This window comes from Vanessa atalanta, chromosome Z (assembly GCF_905147765.1).
Source record: "Vanessa atalanta chromosome Z, ilVanAtal1.2, whole genome shotgun sequence".
NCBI lineage: Eukaryota > Metazoa > Arthropoda > Insecta > Lepidoptera > Nymphalidae > Vanessa > Vanessa atalanta.
This window is the reverse complement of record NC_061902.1, coordinates 3601249-3614821: the sequence shown is the minus strand read 5'-3', so window position 1 is coordinate 3614821 and position 13573 is coordinate 3601249.

The following is a 13573-nucleotide window of genomic DNA, read 5'->3' as shown; positions in this document are numbered from 1 at the left end:
TCATGCCATGAGCATGTTATTCAGTCATTTGTGTTTTGACTCTGATTGCTAATTCCTTTTTGTAGTATTTTATAAAATATTAATAAATATACTAGTACACAGAATATTTTTTTTAATTTAATAGATCTTATAATCCTGAAGTTAAAATAAAAGTCAATTAACAAAAATCCCCTATTCACATTACATGAGTGACCGTCCTTTATTTTATTTTTGATTGATTACACTTATTTTTATGGAATCGGATAGAATAACAAAATAAAAGTTTATTAAATATATAATTATACCGAATAAAAATGTAAGTGCATAAAATAAGTATTCCTAACAGTATATTAGTTGTATAATATGTTGCTCAATTTGTTCCTCTTTTCCAATTGAACCTCGCTTTCTTTTGGACTTTTTATCTTCACATTACAATTTAACTTGCCTGTTGAAATCTTGACAACGTCTGTCTATAATTTACTAATGATAAAATTTTTTTGGAATAAAAAGTTCAAATACATTAAATTAGTTGCATTAATAAGTATATGCCTATATACCCAGAAGGAATATGGCAAAGGTATATAACACCCTCACCCTCTCTCACGAAATATCTAAAATTGTTGGAAGATATTTTGGTCCTATAGTATTGAAGCTGACTTCTTAGTATAACTTAGTCTTAAAACAGATATAAAACGATGTTAATTAGGTTTTCTTATATCATTTTATAAGAATTATAAATAATGTTTTCTCAATACGCAGTTAAAAATATGTATCCGAGAATCAAATTTCCCGCCATGACGAGTATCTGTCAATGTTTCTTTTACCAGATTAAAAATATAATATTATAATGTTTAATAGACAAAGTGATATTCCCAGTTATTATCTGTATACTACAGATGAGCTGTAGTATACAGATAATAACAATTTATATAATATTTTATATAAATTATTAAATTCTACACATATTATGGGTATCGTACAAATGATATTCTTCAAAATCACTATAATTTGAGAAAAAAACATTTTTATATTATATTCACTATAATAGTTGGAGGTACGGCCAAACGATAATAATAAGCTTCAAATACACAGCTTCAAATTTTCTTATCTAAGTTATATACACACTAGTGGGTCTCCCTCGATTTTTCGCGTTTATTCAAAATATTTCTTTTTTTTTTCTTTTTTCTTGCTTTTATTTGTGCCAAAAAGTCACAGATTATTTCGCTAATGTCACGTGCGATCGAGAAAACACGGTAGAGATTGATCGGTGCGGTCGAGATTACAGAAAATATTTCTTACGAATTTCGAAACTTATAACAGGTTTTATTTTGAATTCATTTTATAATAAACTGCAAGTCACTCATCTACATTTGGCGCCAAAATGTGAAATCCTGTTTCAAATAAATGTTTTAATATCTAATAGTATACATTAGTTCAGTTAGAAATTGAGTTTGTTGAAAACAATTAACTTTAATTATTTTTTCATATTTTTTTTCTTATACAGCCATAGAAGCGATCTCTAAACGGCCAGTAACTTTTTTCCGCTTTCTAAAATTATTTTTTTGTGAAATCGTAACAATTTAGTAAATTTCAATCAAGAATCATTTTTAATTATTTACACATCTAAGGCAAGAGCTCTTCGAAATGAAACCATAACAGATTTTTTATGTGCAGCTGTCTTCCCATAATCACTGGGACAAAAATCGAATTAAGATATGATTATTGATTTAATAAATTGCAATCAAGAATCTTCTTTATTTTTCTGCACACTACGGCTGGAGCTCTTCAAAATGAGACCGTAACCGATTTCTTATGTGCAGCTATCGTCCCAGTCTATTGATATATAAGATAAGATAAGAAATAAAACAACAGTTAATTCCTCTCTTTAATCGATAGGTTATATTACTTTTAAAGATAAAATGCTTTCACTCAAGTCTTTGAATTTAATGAGAAATCTTCGAATTTCTGTATGAAATTCTGTTTTGTTAGTTGGTTAAGTTATTTTCAAAGTCATGAGTGAAACCTTCGTGCTTATTCACTAAGTCGGTTATAGACACTCAGATGTTAAATAGGAAAAATCGTTATACTAGATCTTATGATACAGAAATATAAAAGAAAATTAAATCTAAAGTACACATTAAATGATTCAGGAAAACCATTTTTATTTCAAAGAATATTTATAAAAAATTTGACAACTTGACTTAAAATTGTTAAGATTTATAGTACAAGTATACAAAGCAAGTTGGCCATGTCCAAAAGTTGTTTAAAGTAATAAAATGTAGAAACATTCCATGGTGAGGTCCAGAGTAAGGTGTTAGAGAGCTGTAGTTTCTTGATAGAAGAAGAAAGACAGAATATCGATCATCGATATATTGAGATACATATTCGTATAATTAAATTATCCTAAGTCTCCACGCTGTGTTGTGTCGGGGGAATATGTCCGACCTGTGAACCAGTGAAACCAATTTTGTAATTTGATACTTTCATTTAAATTCCTTTTTCCGGATATTAAATCCTACATCCTAAATCCTACATACATATATTAAATCGTCTCGGGACGTATATAATTTAGCCTTCGTATTTCCCCTCATCGTTCGAAAAATCCAACGTATTAAAAGCTCGTGACATGACAATCAGAAAGAGCTCGCATCGGCTCGAATAGGTACTCAGACAACATGTAGACGTATACGGTTCAGGTCGACATTGAATATGAACTGCGCGCGCTCACAACAATGGAATCCTGTATAGGTCCACCCGCCACCCGCTATACAGTCTGTCGACACATTAATGCTGGCGAGTCCGTCGGGACAAGAGATAACAAATTGCAACTAACGCAAACGACAAACAGCATTGACCCTAAAAATCCTTCTTCTAACATCCAGCGACACCATCTCCTTTCGCGGACACAACACTAACGTGGGCTGCCCCACCATTATTCTATGAGATTGTATATTCATATTTATTATAATGTTTCAAAGTAGATATCTAAAGACTAATCGTTTTGTTACTTTGCTCACATTTCCCGATCCTTATTGTGTATGTGAATAAGAATATTACGTTCCTAGATTACTGTCGGTACGTAAGAGTATAACATCAGTACCATCGGAACGTGTTATTGATATTCTTACAAAGTGGCGTAACTTAAGTAAATAATACAAATACAAATGTTTATGCATTTCAATCAAATAAAATAATCCGGAACATAACATACGTAACCAATGAATTGCATTTTTGATTTTTTTAAGCCGAAACAAGCGATTAAACTTAGTGCGGGTGAGTTGTTAAAAGGATCAATCATCAAAGTTGAAAATATTCTATCGGATCGAACTTCAAATACAACTTAGGAACTTTATGTCAAGTTTCAATTGCTCGGACTGCTCAATAGTAAATACCAAGACGTCTTCCTCGTCAAATCTTTGCTAAAAACTGCTACTTATAAACATCCATCCTCCGAAACAGCTACATGAAACTAGACATCTTACTGTTGAAATAAAATCATTCCACTTCGTTAGCCCTTTCGTTTCATTCTTAATATGTATTGAAACTGTTATTGACAGCATTCATATTTCACTAAAGTATGTATACTAATAAAAAATGATCTGAAGTTATTTAAAATCGTCTGTTCTTCCAGTTAGATGACGCCTGCGCACTGATAGTATTAAGTCAGACCATTATATAACTTCAAACCGCATCATGAAGTAATTAACTGATGATCACACGTACACGAACTCATCATTAAATTATCATAGAAAAAACTACAACTAACACTTGAATAAATGGTCGCTAATCGTAAGATAACCCAACGAGAACCAATTTTAATATTAAAATTAAAATTGACCAACATGTGCTCTGTTACTCAATGGATCGCCGCAGTTAAACCTTGAGGCACTCATTATAACTGACAGTTGGGTAAGTCTCCGGGTCCTCTGGATGGTGAATCGCGACCGGCTGATGATATTTTCATAAACTACACTATAATAAACTAAGGCACATACCCTAAACCACGCAACGTAATGAACTCTAAGTACTCCGGAGAACTACGAAACTGTCAACGGATCAGCTGCGAGATGTTAAACCTAGACTTTATCCGCACATTGAGTAAAGAGCGATTATGCCGGTGGAAATGAAAAATACCATAAAGTCAAGTCCGGGGTATGTGTCACGGCCGGTGTCGGTCGGCTATCGACTAGTGCATGGAACTCGCATAGCATATCACAATATTCGCCATATCGCTTACTTGTAACGGTGTGCATTGTTTGTGTACAAACATCAATACGGATGCTATCTACTCATACATCGTTAAATAATAAATCTATTCTATCGCTTCTCTCTTAAAAATAATATCGTCATATAACTTTGCTAAACGCTATTAAGCTGTCTGTACACATACAAAGCGCTCTAACATAATATTTCCTCTTTAAGGCACATACTTTTTAACGTTGCTAAATTACTGCGTAAACACGACGCCGCCACTGCTTAAAAATGAAGTTAGATCAGATATAAAGACTGTCGTTAATTTATTGAGCGATGAGGTAAGAAAAAGTTGAAAACAACTAGGTATAATGCTGTCAAAGGAAATACGCCGCGCCTGCGTCGTGCTTAGATCTAAAACTACGAAAAACGTCATGAATTTGTATAATATTGCTTGTTTACAGAATACTTCGCGGATTTTTAAAAATACTCTCGTTGTGTATCACTCCAGATGTCACGAGTGGAGTGTTAATCGATATTAAAAAAATAATCTATATTTATAAAGCGCGTCCAGTTTCCGAGATCGCCTCCAAATAGCCGTGAAAAGGTGTATTGGCCGGGTGGCCGAGGAGATCCTGAAACCTAACCGTGAGCACCATGAGGTAGTTTCTAGGTTGCTGTTATAATATATTGCGAATGACAAAAGTAATCCGAACAAAATACACACAACAGTTATTGCTTTTATAGAGGTCTATGAGTTTCGCTTTGTTCATACGATCCGAACTGAGGGCATACAACGGTCCGACGCAGCCGTCCGCGCTTCGATCAACAAACATTATTGGCAGCGTCGAGTCATTGTATGAATCCCTCTCTGTACCCGTCCTACCGCATATTTTTGTATTATTTTGTATAAAAAACACGATTTGCCCATGACCGTTTGACCATTGCGACTGCCATGAATCATGAACAAACATCTCAAAAATACGACACATATATATCAGTAAATAATCGTGTATAAATGTATATCTGGCGAAAATTATGATAGTCCGTCCAATTATGTTAACTGTTTAACTATCCCGAGTTTCGGGAATCAGCTACTTCTCGACAATAAATTTGTCGTAATTATTGCTAAGCGAGTTTTCCTTGAAGTCAGAAATATTAAATTGTAAATATGGCAAAATTCCTTTGGTGAGTATCTTCGCATTTATATGTTTTCTTAATTAACGGGAGCAAGCACTTGTTTTTAATCGTCAAGTCCGGGAAGACAAGCGCCATGCTATTTACTCCAACTCGATTGGCCAAAGTAAATAAGACAGTCTCGTCAGTCGTCTCAATCGGTAAATTTAACGTCACATTTGGCGTCAATAAAACAGTTTCCGAACATCCAAGCTGTTAATAAAAGGGCTTGACCGCGATCGTGTATGAATAATAAAGTTGATCCGACAGACATTCTCAACTACAGCAAACTTGCGCCGTCTGAACATCGCGATCCAAAACACCATCACAACATCTAGTCCATTCAAGAGTATACATGCCATTCTCTGAAAATGTACTTCCAAAATCCTTCCCTAAGACATTTCCTCTGAAATGTGGCGAATAGCATTAACACGGATCGAAAGAATCGGAGAAAGTATGCTAATCTCTTTATTGTGTTGAATTTTGCCGTAAATGTCCACTTGCTGCAATTCTTTAGGTCCGATCTCTCAACCGTTTCTTTCGACTGTGAGAACGTAAGCATCTTTATTCTATACTACTAACATAATTGATTAATTAAAACCTTCACCTGTGTGACCGTTCCTATAACATCAAGATAAATACCTTCAAATTCACACAAGGGAAAGTATATACTTTATTATTAGTCGTTTCATAAATGCGCATCTATGTCGATCGAAGTTGCAATTTTAATGCTGTATTTAAATTTTGCTAATATCATCATGTTACTTTTTTTCTATTGAGACAAAATGATATAAAATTTTATCATTACATTATTATTATATTTGTTAATAACAAAAGTATAAAACGTTCAGAAATCTTGGAGTCAATTAGTGATATATTACCTTCTGTCTCCCGTCTATGTCTTCTTTTCATTTTAAAAATAATCAATCTGTTACCGTTCGCTTGAACCCTGCCTATTACCTCCTTATCTCGAAACTATACTATATTATATCCTATGCCTCCATTTACCACCAGTCAGGAGACTGGTGACTTATTAACAGTCCCCCAGGAAATGGGATTTTAACCCTACTTCTTCAAACTACGTAGAGATGTTTTTGCATTCTACTTTTTCCCAATAAGGCTAAACTCTTCGTGATCGTGAACTATACAGGCAGCCCAAACAGAAGTTGTATATTCCTCGTAAACAAATACTCCCGCGCCCGAGTGCTCCGTGAAACACTTTTGTATGGGGTAGTCTCCGTCGATTTTACTTACCAAATACGAGTGACGAAATTGATAATATTCGTTATGCATAAATGCGCACTTATATGAGTTACATTATCTATGAAGATCATATCGAATATTAAATAACATACAAGCATGTATTAGCCGTCAAAAAAGTAGCCCTGGTAAAATTTTGCCATTACGTACGCCGTTGTCGTGGACCCCACACGATGCGGAGCTTCGCTCTTCATAGCTCGTAACGTCATTGGGTCAAGGGATATTCAGCAAAAGCCCGATGTGCTGACGGGTTTCAAGCCATCCCTTTACCAGTTGAGCCGAGTCAGTGACGCTCGGAGGACAAATGTTCGCGCAGTGCGCCGAGCCTACAATTTTTTAATTGAGATTAAATATATATGTGTAGCAATGGAATATTTTTAATTAAAATGTAATGCCTCAATTATTTGGTCACTATTATTGTAGTGCTATAGAAAGTAAAAGTTTGTAAATATCCTGTAGCTGAGTAAAGGTAATCTACTGAAGGATAGCTTAAAGAGAAGACTTGGATGTTATTTACCACACTTCTCACTCTCACTTAGTGCTTGGGTTGAGCTTCCCGCACCTCACGCTTTTCCTTTGCGGAAAATAGTGGGACGCATCATCGTGGTTTGGACTATCTTTAGAATATGCTTTATGAACAACTTATTTTTTCAGTTATTAATGTATTAACAATTAGATTATATGAATCGTGTAATCACCTTTAATGGAGATGCCAGGCTCATCCTCTTCTATCGCATACGTCATTGCGAGGCCTTGTAACTGATTCTTGGGTATGCGCAACTCGCTTCAAGCCTGTCCAGGTGAGACCACCCTGGCGATAGTTCTTTTACGAAGGCAGCTTTGAATCTTAAATAATAATTTAATCGAGTAAGTTCAACTGAATGCATAACTAACTACAGACTAATAAGTAAACACTAAAAGTTAAAGTAAAATAAAAACGAGTAATCTTTGTTGTTATTCGTGTCTATCCACTGATAAAGTATTGGTACTATAACTTAACATAAATAATGATATAATAATTAAATTAATAAACCTTGCATTATAATAAAGGTTGTATGTTGTTATAAATCGATGATGTTTAAATTGTTTTTTTTTTGTTAATAAATATTATAATCTAACGGACACGCGGAATTTGCGTACTCAGAAAATTATTTCAATTTTGGAAACCGGAATAAATTCACGTAAACCAAAACACAGACAAACCCAGGCTTTTCACGATTAAGTAAAAATTACAATCGCACTGCGCAGACCCGAGTTGAGAAAAATCAATACATCGACCAAATTGCAGGGCGCATTCGCGAATTTCATAGGAGAAATTTGTAAAAGCTCGCCTAGATGCAACTCAAATACACAATCTATAGAGCTAAATTATCTGGGCTATAATGTTGCGCGCGCATAAAATCAAAGAAGGTTATAAATGTCTAAATAATTGCGCTATCCTTGGACTCAGAATTTTTGCACTTAGGTATATTTATACAAGCTTATATTTTTGAACACTGGGATGTAATGTAGGAAACAATTAAAAAAAAAAAAAGAACAAAATATATTAAATAAAACACGTCTTACCTCAAAGCTATCACTGACTCGACTAAGTTGAAATTGTTATCAAAGTGCTCATCCGCGAGTTAAGAGAAATCAATTGATCGACGCATGCCTAGAGCATGATAAGCTCTATATTGGTATTGGTTACATGTCATGTTGTCAGAAACAAAGTCTTTATGAGTCTTCATTATTATAAATATAGCAAAAACTGCACGTCTTACTAATATAACAAATACCTCCTTTTATTTTAATTTGGTTTTTAACAATTTGAGGTAATTTTTCAAAATAATTTCAGTAGATTGTTTTATTCTTATCAATAATTGATGTATTGCAGGACAGTTAAACGGAAGTCAATACCTACATATCCTTTGCTTATTAAACATTGTCGACCACATATCGACTGAAACCAATTATAATGTTTGAAGCATGGAAGAATATATATATTTTTAATTTTATATATTCGAAAATATTTGATGCTCTTATATATTCTCGAAAATTAAATAATGTTCTATTATGTAATATGTAATTTATTTATCGAATTTAGCTTTGAGTTTTAATTTTAATTTTCTTCGATTCAATGGGTTTTTTGACACATTCCCAAGTCTTCCAAATCTTCCAAATCCAGTAACCTTACCTGTAGATCAAACTCCAAATCACGATCCCCAAGAATTATTCTCAGAAAAATTGTAAATATATCAAATCAGATCGAGAAGATACCCCAGGGGTATATTGATGGGCTCTGCTCACCCTTTCATGCTTACCTTGCTCTTTTACATGATTACCTGTGAAATGTAATCATTTCAATTCACAATAAAACTTTTTAATCCACATTAGTTAAATCCATCGTCGATGATGGCTCTTTTCAATTCAAATTTTTATCTTCATTCTATCATCTAAAGTTTCATGTTCCTAACTTAAAAAATGTTGGACTTCCATAGATTCTTTCAGGCCTTAGGGGTATAAAATCTAAAATTCCTTCCTTAGTGGGTGTCTACCTAAAAACCTACACCTAAACCTAACCTTACCTAACTTTAATAGTTTTGGCTCGGCTACGATTAATCAGCCAGCAAGGACTTGTTATCTTATAAGTACAATATAGATCAATACATAGTATAAAACAAAGTCGCTTACCGTTGTCTGTCTGTCAAAATCTAAATCTGCTGTGTAATACGCAGGCTATTACACAGATTTTGATGCGGTTTTTTTTAGTATTACAACTATTTTATAAAAACTTCCGCCCACCGTGACAATGTGGTTTAAATCATGTAGGTTTTGTTAAGAGACACAGGGACATACGAGGACCTATGAATCGATGGGTGACGTGTGTGAGTAACTGAGTGTCACATATTCTTACAATCATGAATTTTTAGCAGTGAGTGGGACACGTGCCTACTAATGTCAATCCTGCTGACTGCGCATCACGAGGATTGAAGCCAATGGCATTGAACAACTACGATCTGTGGTGATAGGATATGGGATAGGAACTTGGGTACATAAAATGAACGAATGTCCAGAGATTTATTCGTGGTATGAAGAACAGATTTCTCATTATCACCTTGCCAGAATGGAAAAGGGGTAGCTAAACGACGACACCAAAGTCAGCACTGACAGGACAAATTAAGTCTTCGTTACTTTCTATGGAAAAATACAGAGATTTCCTTTCGAAAATGATTCTCGGAAGATGTTACCATCACACTGAGTGTGTGATGGTAACATCTTCCGAGAATCACCTGCTTGATATGTATTTTTAGCGACATTAGATAACATTATAGTTTAGGTTTGAATAATCCCAAAATTAAACATTTTTATCCATTGATAATAAGTAAAACAACAGTTAATACCTCTATTACTTTATTCCATAAGATAAATTAGTTTTAAAATTAAAATGCTTTCACTCAAGACTTTGAATTTAATGAGAAATCTTCGATTTTCTGTATGAAATTCGGTTTTGTTAGTTGGTTTAGTTATTTTCAAAGTCATGAGTGAAACCTTCGTGCTTATTCACTAAGTCGGTTATAGACACTCAGATGTTAAATAGGAAAAATTGTTATACTAGATCTTACGATACAGAAATATAAAAGAAAATTAAATCTAAAGTAAAATAATTCAGGAAAACCATTTTTATTTCAAAGAATATTTATAAAAAACTTGACAACTTGACTTAAAATTGTTAAGATTTATAGTACAAGTATACAAAGCAAGTTGGCCATGTCCAAAAGTTGTTTAAAGTAATAAAATGTGGAAACATTCCATGGTGAGGTTCAGAGTAAGGTGTTAGAGAGGTGTAGTTTCTAGATAGAAGAAGAAAGTACAGAATATCGATCATCGATATATTGAGATACATATTCGTATAATTAAATTATCCTAAGTCTCCACGCTGTGTTGTGTCGGGGGAATATGTCCGACCTGTAAACCAGTGACACCAATTTTTAAATTTGATACTTTCGTTTAATTTCTTTTTCCGGATATTAAATCCTACATTCGTCTCGGGACGTATATAATTTAGCCTTCGTATTTCCCCTCATCGTTCGAAAAAATCCAACGTATTAAAAGCTCGTGACATCACAATCCGAAAGAGCTCGCATCGGCTCAAATAGGTACTCAGACGACATGAAGACGTATACGGTTCAGGTCGACATTGAATGTGAACTGCGAGCGCTCACAACAATGCAATCTTGTATAGGTCTACGCGCCACCCGCTATACAGTCTGTCGACACATTAATGCTGGCGAGTCCGTCGGGACAAGAGATAAAAAATTTCAACTAACGCGAACGACAAACAGCATTGACCCTAAAAATCCTTCTTCTCACATCCAGCGACACCATCTCCTTTCGCGGACACAACACTAGCGTGGGCTGCCCCACCATTATACTATGAGATTATATAAGTATTCATATTTATTATAATATTTCAAAGTAGATATCTAAAGACTAATCGTTCTGTTACTTTGCTCACATTTCCCGATCCTTATTGTGTATGTGAATAAGAATATTACGTCCCTAGATTACTGTCGGCACGTAAGAGTATAACATCAGTACCAGCGGAACCTATTATTGATATTCTTACAAATTGACGTAACTTAAGTAAATAATACATCATAAACATTTCAATCAAATAAAATAATCCGTAACATAACATACATAACCAAAGAATTGCATTTATTATTTATTAAACCGAAACAAACGATTAAACTTAGTGCGGGTGAGTTTTAAAAAGGATCAATCATCAATGTTGAAAATATTCTATCGGATCGAACTTCAAATACAACTTAGGAACTTAATGTCAAGTTTCAATTGCTCGGACTGCTCAATAGTAAATACCAATACGTCTTCCTCGTCAAATCTTTGCTCAAAACTGCTACTTATAAACATCCATCCTCCGAAACAGCTACATGCAACTAGACAGATGTCTAGTTGCATGTAGCTGTTTCGGAGGATGATGATTTTATTTCAACGGTAAGATTACCGTTGAAATAAAATCATTCCACTTCGTTAGCCCTTTCGTATCATTCTTAATAAGTATTGAAACTGTTATTGACGATATCGTACGGCATTCATATTTTACTGAAGTATGTATACTATTGAAAAATGATCTGAAGTTATCTATAAACGTCTGTTTTTCCAGTTAGATGACGCCTGCGAACTGATAGTATTAAGTCAGACCATTATATAACTTCAAACCGCATCATAAAGTAATTAACTGATGATCACACGTACACGAACTCATCATTAAATTATCATAGAAAATGTAACTAACACTTGAACAAATGGTCGCTAATCGTAAGACAACTCAACGAAATCAATATTAAAATTAAAATTGACCAACTTGTGCTCTGTTACTCAATGGATCGCCGCAGTTAAACCTTGAGGCACTCATTATAACTGACAGTTGGGTAAGTCTCCGGGCCCTCTGGATGGTGAATCGCGACTGGCTGATGATATTTTCATAAACTACACTATAATAAACTAAGGCACGTACCCTAAACCACGCAACGTAATGAACTCTATGTACTCCGGATAACTACGAAACTGTCAACGGATCAGCTGCGATATGTTAAACCTAGACTTTATCCACACATTGAGTAAAGAGCGATTATGCCGGTGGAAATGAAAAATACCATAAAGTCAAGTCCGGGGTATGTGTAACGGCCGGTGTCGGTCGGTTATCGACTAGTGCATGGAACTCGCATAGCATATCACAATATTCGCCATATCGCTTACTTGTAACGGTGTGCATTGTCTGTGTACAAACATCAATACGGATGCTATCTACTCATACATCGTTAAATAATAAATCTAATCTATCGCTTCTTTCTTAAAAATAACGTCGTCATATGACTTTGCTAAAAGCTACTAAACTGTCTGTACACATACAAAGCGCTCTAAAATAATATCCTCTTTAAGGCACATACTTTTTGAGGTTGCTAAATTACTGCGATAACACGACGCCGCCGCTGCTTAAAAATGAAATTAGATCAGATATAAAGACTGTCGTTAATTAATTGAGCGGTGAGGTAAGAATAAGTTGAAAACAACTCTAACGTCGTCAAAGGAAAAGCGCCGCGCCTGCGTCGTGCTTAAATCTAAAACTACGAAAAACGTCATGAATTTGTATAATATTGCTTGTTTATAGAATACTTCGCGGATTTTTAAAAATACTCTCGTTGTGTATCACTCCTGATGTCACGAGTGGAGTGTTAATCGATATTAAAAAAATAATCTATATTTATAAAGCGCGTCCAGTTTCCGAGATCGCCTCCAAATAGCCGTGAAAAGGTGTATTGGCCGGGTGGCCGAGGAGATCCTGAAACTTAACCGTGAGCACCATGAGGTAGTTTCTAGGTTGCTGTTATAATATATTGCGAATGACAAAAGTAATCCGAACAAAATACACACAACAGTTATTGCTTTTATAGAGGTCTATGAGTTTCGCTTTGTTCATACGATCCGAACTGAGGGCATACAACGGTCCGACGCAGCCGTCCGCGCTTCGATCAACAAACATTATTGGCAGCGTCGAGTCATTGTATGAATCCCTCTCTGTACCCGTCCTACCGCATATTTTTGTATTATTATGTATAAAAAACCCGATTTGCCCATGACCGTTTGACCATTGCGACTGCCATGAATCATGAACAAACATCTCAAAAATACGACACATATATATCAGTAAATAATCGTGTATAAATGTATATCTGGCGAAAATTATGATAGTCCGTCCAATTATGTTAAATGTTAAACTATACCGAATTTCGGGAATCAGCTACTTCTCGACAATAAATTTGTCGTAATTAATAATTATTGCTAAGCGAGTTTTCCTTGAAGTCAGAAATATTAAATTGTAAATAAGGCAAAATTCCTTTGGTGAGTATCTTCGCATTTATATGTTTTCTTAATTAACGGGAGCAAGCACTTGTTTTTAATC